We start from the raw sequence: 9,945 nt of genomic DNA, 5'->3' as shown, positions 1-9,945 counted from the left end.
TTGTAGCTGCTGGAGGTGGAGCTAGTTTACACCACTTTATATACAGTTAGCTAGTTTAGTCCAATGGTTCCCAACCTCCAAAGGGTCAGCAGGTAAATGTGAGGGATGGTGAGATGATTAATGGGAGGAAAGAAGAGCAAATCAATTTCAGTTTTTGGACTTTTTCTCTAGTCTCTGATTTTTGCTGAAATATTGGATCATTTGAACATTTATTTAAATGAAACCATGTGAGATGTTTAGAGGGAAAAATCACTATTTGGTGGAGCTGTTAACAACCCACAGACATCTGAAATGTGAGCCTGACTACACACTGCTTTTTGTAAGAGGTCAAACAACCAAAAGATTGGAAACATCTTTAACAATGTTTTGTATTTTAACAGCTTGTTATATTATTAATTGTGTCAAATCTTCATCTGAAAAGTAACTAATAAAAAGTTGTTTAATGGAATATAAAGTAAAATATTTCCCTCTGAATTGTAGTGATGTCAAGAATGGATTAAATCCCTAAACTATAGGGAAAACTGTGAGGAAACTTTGACTGCAAAACAATACCTCCTGTTAGTTCAGTGAGTCAAACAGATGCAAACTCTGTGTTAGAGCTGCAGATGATGCGTTAGTGGTTGGCAAACAGAGAACACATATAGAGATGGTATTATATGCACCCATATACTGTTTTAAAAAAATATATATATATAATTTTTTTTTTCATAGTTTGAGAATGAATACAATTCTGTAAGAAAACAGAAGCACAGTTAATTGTGTGACTGGGTCTCTTGTATGAAGTCGAAGTCGAAGTCAAAAGTCAAAGTCGGCTTTATTGTCAATTTCTTCACATGTTAAGGCATACAAAGGAATCGAGAAGACGTTTCTCACTATCCCACGGTGAAACAGATAAAGTGCACAGGCACAACAGATAAGACATTTACTAATAATAATATATATATATAAAAAAAAAAAAAATAGAATAGATAGGCATAAGATAAGATAAAATAAGATTTTGGAGTCTACTTTTGTATATGTAGGAAGTAGCAGCATACGTTTCTGTATAGTTAAGCTGTGGTAGTGCAAAAGGGCAGTAATAGCAGCAAAAAGTTCTGTAAGATGTATTTTTTAACAGAAACAGTGCAACAAGAACAGTCATTTAATAGCAGCAATTTCAGTCTGTGTGTGTGTGTGTGTGTGGGGGGGGGGGGGGGATTCAGCTTTCTGACAGCCTGGAGGATATGGTTGGAGGGAATGAGGGGAGATAGGAGAGAGTTTAGGTTTCCTAGAATATATATATATATTATATATATATATATTATATACAGCTGGATGACTTATCCAGAGTCCTACAGCAGGCAAACACACACACAAAACCAGGAGTGTTCAAAATTATAGTAATTAACATTAATTCATATACAGTAAGTCGCCTGGAGCTGCAGCATAGTCACAGCACAAAAGCTTTAAAAAGTGGTTCGGGGCGCCAAACGATCAAACTGGAAGATGACAAACTCCTACAAACCACCCGGCCTTTGCTCAGATGTCCCAGTCATATTCAAACTAGTACTACAAACTCACAACGTTGGAGAGACATCTGCTGGAAAAACTGTTAAATAAATAAAGTCATCATAACAGGGACTTCAGAACCAATGCTGGTCACTTAATGGAAGAACACACACACATCCTTTATTCATGTCCCATCTTACATGATGTTCAAGCTGCCACTAAGAAGAGGCTATATTAATTCACTTGTATCTCTTTCTAGGAAACATATCAAACGAACTGGATATTAGAGACATATATTTACTAAATAATTCTCATGGTAGGAAGCAAAACGGTAATTACAAGAAGGTGGTTTCTTAAAGAGCCTCCCGTCTTGAACCTATGGGTAGATATTGTAAAAAGCATATTTGAGTTGTAATGAAAGAAGAAGGGGAGGAGTGTTGGACTTAATGGGTCACATATCTTAGCTCACAAAGTGTCTGGCAACTAACATTCCTCTAAATCCAATTGTGAAGCATAAAAGTGATTGTACCATTCTGTAACTAACACCTCATATGGATATCGGCACATTTAACTAACTGACCTCATGTTTAACCGTGTCATAAAACAGAAAATTGAAGTTAAACATGACTCGACTCTTGACGTAAGAGGAAAAACTTTATTTTCCAAATGCAGATTACAGAAATCTTATCATTGGTTCTGATAGAGTTTCATCTGATCAACAAAGGTTATAAACGTGTGATCCTGTGCTGACTGTAGAAGACCACACACACCTAACACACTTTGATTAAATGAGTTAAAGTGGTCCATCTGGTCTTGTTCCACAGATGAAGGGTTGACTATGTCCACAATTGAAATCTTGCCACCCTAAAGAGGAAACAAGAGAGAAATGCAATTTTTTCCTAATTAGTATTTTAGAAATAGATTTAAACTGATGTGATTAGTCCTTAATCTGCAAAGTTGTGATCAAGTAATTAAAGAAAAAAAACATCATAGATACTGTACCATCAGTGGACATTGCCATGCATTTTTCCTCCTTATTCCAGTTGTCTGGCTGGCCACTCATCCAGTTAGTGTAATCAAACTTGGATCCATCAGTCCATAACCACGTGAAGGTCTGTTAAGAAAAATAATTATATAAATCTACATTATGGTGTAAAACTGTCTTTGTCGAACATCTCAAAGATTTAAACTATTTAAAAATAAATTACTCTACATTTTGCTTTTTGAAATACAGATGTGATTGACAGATGTGATTGAAAAAATCAGATCAGTTTCTCTAAACTGGATTAATCTTTCTCACCTCAACAGCATCTGAGCCACCGACCCAGACTCTGTAGTAACCTGTCTCTGACGCCATTCCCTGGAGTAAATCATGTTCCCCCGGGTTGTGGATGGAGGCGAGGTGAGCACCAAAATACATACAATATTTCTGTAAACGAAGAGATGAAGAGCTCTTAATGACGGACTTGATTTGATATCAGTGCTCTATGACTTTCTGAGTGCTTCACCCCTATTCAAGTGAGTATTTAGGTAGAAGTACTGTAGATCAAATACAATGAGATGTGGATCTAACAACCCTCTGTGTCAGGGTCTACCTCTGCATTGATCCAGGTCATTGGTGTGGTGAAGACTTGGAAGCATCTGGATCCATATGACTACCACCCAGGCAAACAACCACTCCCACTCGACCTCATGCCACCCAATGTCCTTGTTCCTGCCTCCATCACAGGAAGTGGCTCATCTTTGGTCTTTCTTTCAGCCGCCTGGGTCAACAACGGTCCTGGCATTGCCTCTGGAAAACAAACCAATTTATTTATTTCATTAGAAAAATATGAATGATTATCTTCAATGTTCATCCATTTTAGATATATTATTTATAGAGATTATGAATCTTTGCTCAGTTGCACCTCTGCATCATTTAGCACAATGTACAAACTGTTGTCAAAGATTTTCTCTCTTACCTTGAGTCATGTTGGGCTGCACGCCCAACTTTGCCTTAATTGGCTCTGCAGTGGGATAAGAATAAGCTAGAATTAACAACATGTAATATAAGTACCTGTAATATATTATACAAAGCATCTATACAACAACAGCTACAGAGTAAACCAAGAGGTTGTGTTTTTTAAATCGGTGGATACATTTTTCTCTCTGCTCTGAAACTAGTTCAAATACCAAACTAGCTCTACTGCCATTATGGCTGAAGTTTAAGAAAGTTGTTTGAAGAGACGCAGCACAACTGGGGCAACGCAAATAACAACATCATCACTAACAGTAAAAACATTGTGCCCCATTAACATTGACCAGCAGGTAAAAAAACAACTTTATATCTCCCAGGCTTAATTAACAAAAAAACCTAATGTTTTATTCCATCAGTGTATTTTGTAATGATAGCCAGAGTAAGAGAAAGAGTGAGCACCCATGACGTCTAATGGTTACCTTTTGGTCTTTGTAACAGTGTGACAGTACATTATTAGAGTAGTGGTTAGTCTCACCTGTTGCAACCCTCAGAACGAAGGCAGCACAGAGAAGAAGAACGATCCTCATTGTGACGTGTTGGACGGCTGCAGGACAAATGTAATAATCAGAAAAGTAACAGAGAAGAAACATCAATGACAGAAATGACTTACACTGAACTCCTCACCGACTTCATATGAAGACATGATATCGTAACATCTCATGAAAAGCTGCTCAGTAGGATGAATATAACCTGTAACTCTCACCTGCTTCAGCAAAGTTGAATCTCTCCACTGAATGTTCTGCAAAACTGTGAAGTAAAGAGCTTTTATACAGAGAAAACAAGGAAATTAACTGATTAACTTTAAAAAACAGTACAGTTATTTATTGATTCATGTGTCATGGGTTTTACACAAAGATGCAGAAATACACAAATGTAATGGGAAATTAACACTGGACTTCGATCAAATGCTGGTAATTCTTAAGCAGCGGTGAATGTAACTAACCTGGTGAAACATAGCATTGTTACACAAACACCTGCATAGATAGTCGAGGTGGTGCAAAACTGCATACTTTAATTCCCATGCCAAAAAATCTGAAGCTTTAACTTTTAGTTATCCTTTGGGACTTTGCCTTCACGTGGTAACATTCACCAGCTTCAAAAACAGACATGCAAGACAAAGAAGTCCCAGGGTGATACTAAACAAATAACCTGCTGTTAGCCTGAACATTATAATATTATTTGCTTTCTACTTTTTGAAGGTTTATCCTTTGAGACCTTCATCTTATGTGCTGTCTGATATTCACCAGCTTCGCAGACAGATGTAAAAGACAAATGATACAAACCAAATAACATACATATATACATACATATAATATTATAAAATATAATATTATTTGCTTCTACTCTTTTTAGTGGCTCTGTTAACAAATTCCCCAAAACTGTCACCTGTCTTTGAGACTACTGCCTCGGTAGAAAGTAGTTTTGCTCTGATGCAAAACTATTCAATCCTTTGGATAAGATCCTATAGTACTACAAATAAAATCACCATAGTGTATTATACTGTATATTCTATACGACACATTAATATAAATATTGATTGATTTGTGAAATGTAAAGTTGTTCCTACTGCTGGCACGACTCAGTGAAAGAAAGTTGGGCTCTGATGTACCAGGAAGTACTTCAACTTAATTGGTCAGCCTTTAGTCAATACAACATGACCATTACATTATCCAAAGTCATTAAAAGGTGATTTATTCAGTGAAACTCTGCCAAAGTAAATCAAGGCAGACAGATCTGGTCAAATTACAAGTGTATAACATAATCTGTTCACACATAAATGATCAAACTCCGTGTGGAAGAAAGTTTGATCATTTAAAACACACAACAGGGTACAAACAGTCTGGATGATGGATGAATTTCCCATCATATGGAGTTTATTTACTGTTGGAATAAAATATCATTTAATAAATATTATTATTATAATACAATATAGCTATTTTAATGAACATCACGGACGCTTGTGTATTTATTAAATTATATTTGATTCCAACAGTGGTCAAAAAAATGAAAGAAACCACATTTATTACAGCACCGGAGGTCAGGAGTGGATAAACCCGGTTGAAAGAGTGCCCGCCCGTATGCGACGCTCCTCGAAGAGCAGCGAACGCACCCGTTTACAGTTTTGATTCGAGAGCACAGCAGAGATCCGCGAGCACAAGCTCCCTGAGCGCGAGAGGAAGAACTCGAGTGTGAGCGCAGGAAATCTGCTCGAGCAGCGTTGTAACCGAGTGCGAGGACACAGTGCGAGCATGCGCACAGCAAATTTGAGCGCGAGAGCAGAGTTTTGAGAGTAAATATCCCAAAATCTGAGCATTAAATCAATAAATACTGCTCTCAAATCCATTTAATATGCTCTTGAATTAAGATAGGGAATAAACTCCATACCATCAGAGCCTGAATGAGTTTGGTAAATATTCGTTGCTCTTATACAAGTACTGTTCAGGGTCACATGGACATATTTCACCTTATAAAAAAAAACAACCTTTCTGTGCATCTAATACACATTTTCTACTTAAAACATTCAACAATCAACATTCAAACATATTATAGCATTCATCACATTTAACATAAGTCATTTAAGTCAGTTATCCTGTTTTATATAGCATAGGATCATTGTATCATGTGACAGCTTCGTTAAGGATTAATCTCGTTTATCTGTGACTGATGAGGTATTTATGAATGATTTGTGGTTAAGACGTTTGGTATAGAGACTGATTACAAGTAAGTAGTGTGACGGGTAAAGATATGAGCAGTATGTGAGGGTTTAAAAAGGCATCCACGCTGTATGTTGCATGCTCAACAGTCCAGATGATTAACCTCTCCACAACCTTTAAAAAGATTCAGACGAGGAAAAACAATGCTCACAATTTAAACACAGTTTCATCACTTTATTACAGTAAATGAGTCCATATCATACAACACACAGAGAACAGAGACAGACAGGTTTGTTTTTTTTCTTTCTCTCTCTCTCTCCCTCCCTCTCTCTCTCGCTCTTTCTGACACATCTATCCACCAGGGGGAAATTAAATGAAATCAAAGTCGACAGCATTGAAATGGAAAAATTAAAAGCAGACAAGAACAAAGTGATTTATCCACTTTAAAGAGATGCAGTGAAGGTGTGTAAATGAAGTAGAGAATAACACAAACAAAACAGGAAGAAGAATTTGAAACATGTCTGCATGATGCCTGGTCTCTCTCACACACACACACACACACACACACACAAACACACACACACACACACACACACACAGCGACAGCAAAATAAGCGTCTCTGTCTGCAGTCAGTCGCAATACAAATATCTACTTCTGCTTCTCTCGTGATCTTTAGCAGCAATTCTGAATGCCGTACAGCACATAATACATAAAAAAAATGCCCACGTTGAGTACTAGCCGGACATCGTAATGCGACTTCTAAGTCCAACTAAACACTTTTGTGATCACTCAAGTCATGACGTTGCACTTTCTCTGAAAATGCCAGCGACCTGTAGCTTTTTGTATTTATTTATTTATTGTTATTTTATCAATACTGCACAGTAATCATATATTGCAATCTGATACGACACACTAAGAAAAGGAGCTCTGTTCCAAAATTATGACTATCTACTATGTGGTAGGTGTGCCAAAAGCTTGTCATCTTTAGGTACGTTAGGTAGAAACTGCAGCAGCTTTTTCTCTCTTTTTAAGCTTTACATTTTTTTTTATTTTTATTTTTTACAATTTATTAAATATAACTGTGTGTGACTGCGTTTCCTCTTTTTTGGTTACTTTGGAAGCAGGAGGGAGGTTGTAATCAGATTTTAACTGCAGGAATAAAAAAAGGTAGGAAGATACCGAGGTCAAAAGAGAACTATAAAATTAAATAAGCAATGTGGATTGACTAAGATCCTCGGAGGCGGCGCAGGTTGGCTGGTATTAAACGTGAGAAAGTGTGATTCTGAGTCACTTACGAGTCACTTCCAATAAGGTGCTTTATAAAAAAAAAAAATCAGCACACTGAAATTTGTGTATGTATTTTCCACCCAAAAGAAGATAGAGATAATTTTTGGAAGAGAGTCTTCGACGTATTCATTCAACAATCAGAAAGTCCCACAGAGGACTGAACAGGGTTGAGTTAACGGTGATGTTAACAGCTTACTTTACAATTTTAACTGGACTACAAGAAAAATAGAGAGAGTGAGAGAGAGCGAGAGAGAGAGGAAGAGAAAGATCATCAACAAACATGAGGCTTAGGCTGTTTTTTTTTTTGTTTTTTTTTAACCTTTTCTCTTTTGCAATATTTACACATTTTTGGAATCGTGAAAAAAGAAACGTATTTACAAAAATGCACAAATTAAGACGGCTTCATCGACAGAATGAGAGGGAAATAAGATATAAACAACTCTGTAATAAAAAGTAAAAAGAGGAGGAAAAAAAATAAAAATCAGTGATATTTACACGTGCGATAAGAGGAGATAGGAAAGTGAAGAGGAGGAAGGAGGGGGGGAAGAGAAAAAAAATCAGCCATGTTTGATTCCTCACACCTTTTCATAGCCGCAGAGAGTCTGACAGCTCTGAGCGTGAACAGCATCGACCCGACGCTCCCCGCAGAGTTAATCAAACATGCTGGTTGGACTCTTTACAGGAAAGAAAACAACAAGAATATCTCCGGCAGTGACCCACTGGACTGGGAAGTCGCCAGTTTTTAAAACCTTGATGAGGAAAGAGAATGAAAAAAAGAAAGAAAAAAAGAAAGAAAAAAAGAAGCTCTCCACTCTCCTCATATATATATTTATATAATTAATGTGAATGTGCCGAGTGTGGTGGAATTAAAAAAGCATCGGGGCTCATCAGAGTCCGTCACTAGTATTAAAAAAATGTTCAAAACCAACATGGATGCAGTTTAAAAACAGCAGGTGGAGGCATGGTACGATAGTATCAAATATACTATACTACAAACTTTCAAGTGGTCTGCACTGCTTTACTAAAATCTGTATTGTTGACTGCTCTAAATCCTAAAACACGGGCTTTTTCAGACTGCAGTTTGGAGTATGGTCAGACACACACACACATTTTGTATTTCTATACTTATTATGAGGATGCTAATTGAGATGATAGCTTTCTCTGGGCTCCTGACAACAAACCAAGTCAAGACTCCTCTTTTTCTTTTCTTCTCTCGTTCTTATTAAATTCAAATTGGTCCTCACAATGATAGAAGTACAAGATCACACAAACACACGATCACCTGCTTTGATATTCATGTTTTAGCTACTATTCACATTTAGCCTTTTCATCCATGTTGCTTCTGTACACGTCCGCACTAATAAACTGAAGCAAACGTCCTATTTTATCCTCAACTATTTTTTTGTTTTGTTTCTACAAGACGACTTCTTGTATAACTCTAGGGAGAAGTTTTCAGTCTTTTTCCATTTTTGACATGAAGTACAGTTTGAAACCCACTTTACCAATAACTGACATCCAACTCTCATCCAAAGAACCAAACAGATTTACATGACGTACGCACAAAAGCAACAGATTTTTTTTCCCTCCCCGCTGATGAAATCCTGATCCAAGCATTGTTTAGTTGCTCTGCTGCTTTTAATCAACAGGACCAACAGTCATTTTGCTCTTGTTTCCACACAGAGTAGGAGTACACTTTTTTTTCTCTCTCTACACTAAACACCAGAACAAGAAGGATCTTTGTGCTTAAAGGGGAATTCCACCAAAAGTGCCAATTTTTTTCTTTCTTTCAGGGGGAATTTATAATGAATTGAAAACAGATTTTTAGAGCAAAATTAAAGATCACAGCAGGCAAAACCTCCGTAATGTAGCGTCTTCTGTATTTATACACTGTAAAAGGGAAGAGTAGGAAAACATGTAAGAGCAAGGGGCCCTTAATGTATCTTAAAACTTTACGACAGCATCACCCTAGAGCTCAAGTCCTAGAGTCCTGCTTTGAAATTTGAAGTTTAATTTTAGTTTCATTAAAAAATATATAATATATTACAGCCAATTTTAGTGGAATACACCTTTAAGACATTTCTGAGCACAGCTGTTTCCTCCACAATAAAACGCTGTTTTTCTCCATCAGGACGTGACTCACTGACGCCTTCTGACACAAAGACACGTGAAACTACTGAAAGTTGTTGCGTATAGCCAGTTTTCTCTTTTGGAGGGTTGAAGGACGTAAATGTTGGTTGTTTTCTTTCAGCGAGTACATTTTGGTGACAAATTATCGATGTTATGATACAGGATGACTATTGAGATTCATTAGATAAGCTCCACTATCCAGATTTGTAAGACAGTAGCATCCATAGCGCGGCTGCTTTTTCTTTCAAGCCGTGTCATCGTCAACCCGGACGACTAACTGATACTGATCGCTACGACGGAGAGCAGGAAGCGCTCTGAGCACAAAGCAGCAGGATTGAAGTCCAGTAATCTAGGAGCGCCTCTACAGTACT

The sequence above is a fragment of the Scomber scombrus genome, chromosome 16 (assembly GCF_963691925.1).
Source record: "Scomber scombrus chromosome 16, fScoSco1.1, whole genome shotgun sequence".
NCBI lineage: Eukaryota > Metazoa > Chordata > Actinopteri > Scombriformes > Scombridae > Scomber > Scomber scombrus.
Note: the sequence above shows the minus strand (reverse complement) of the source record.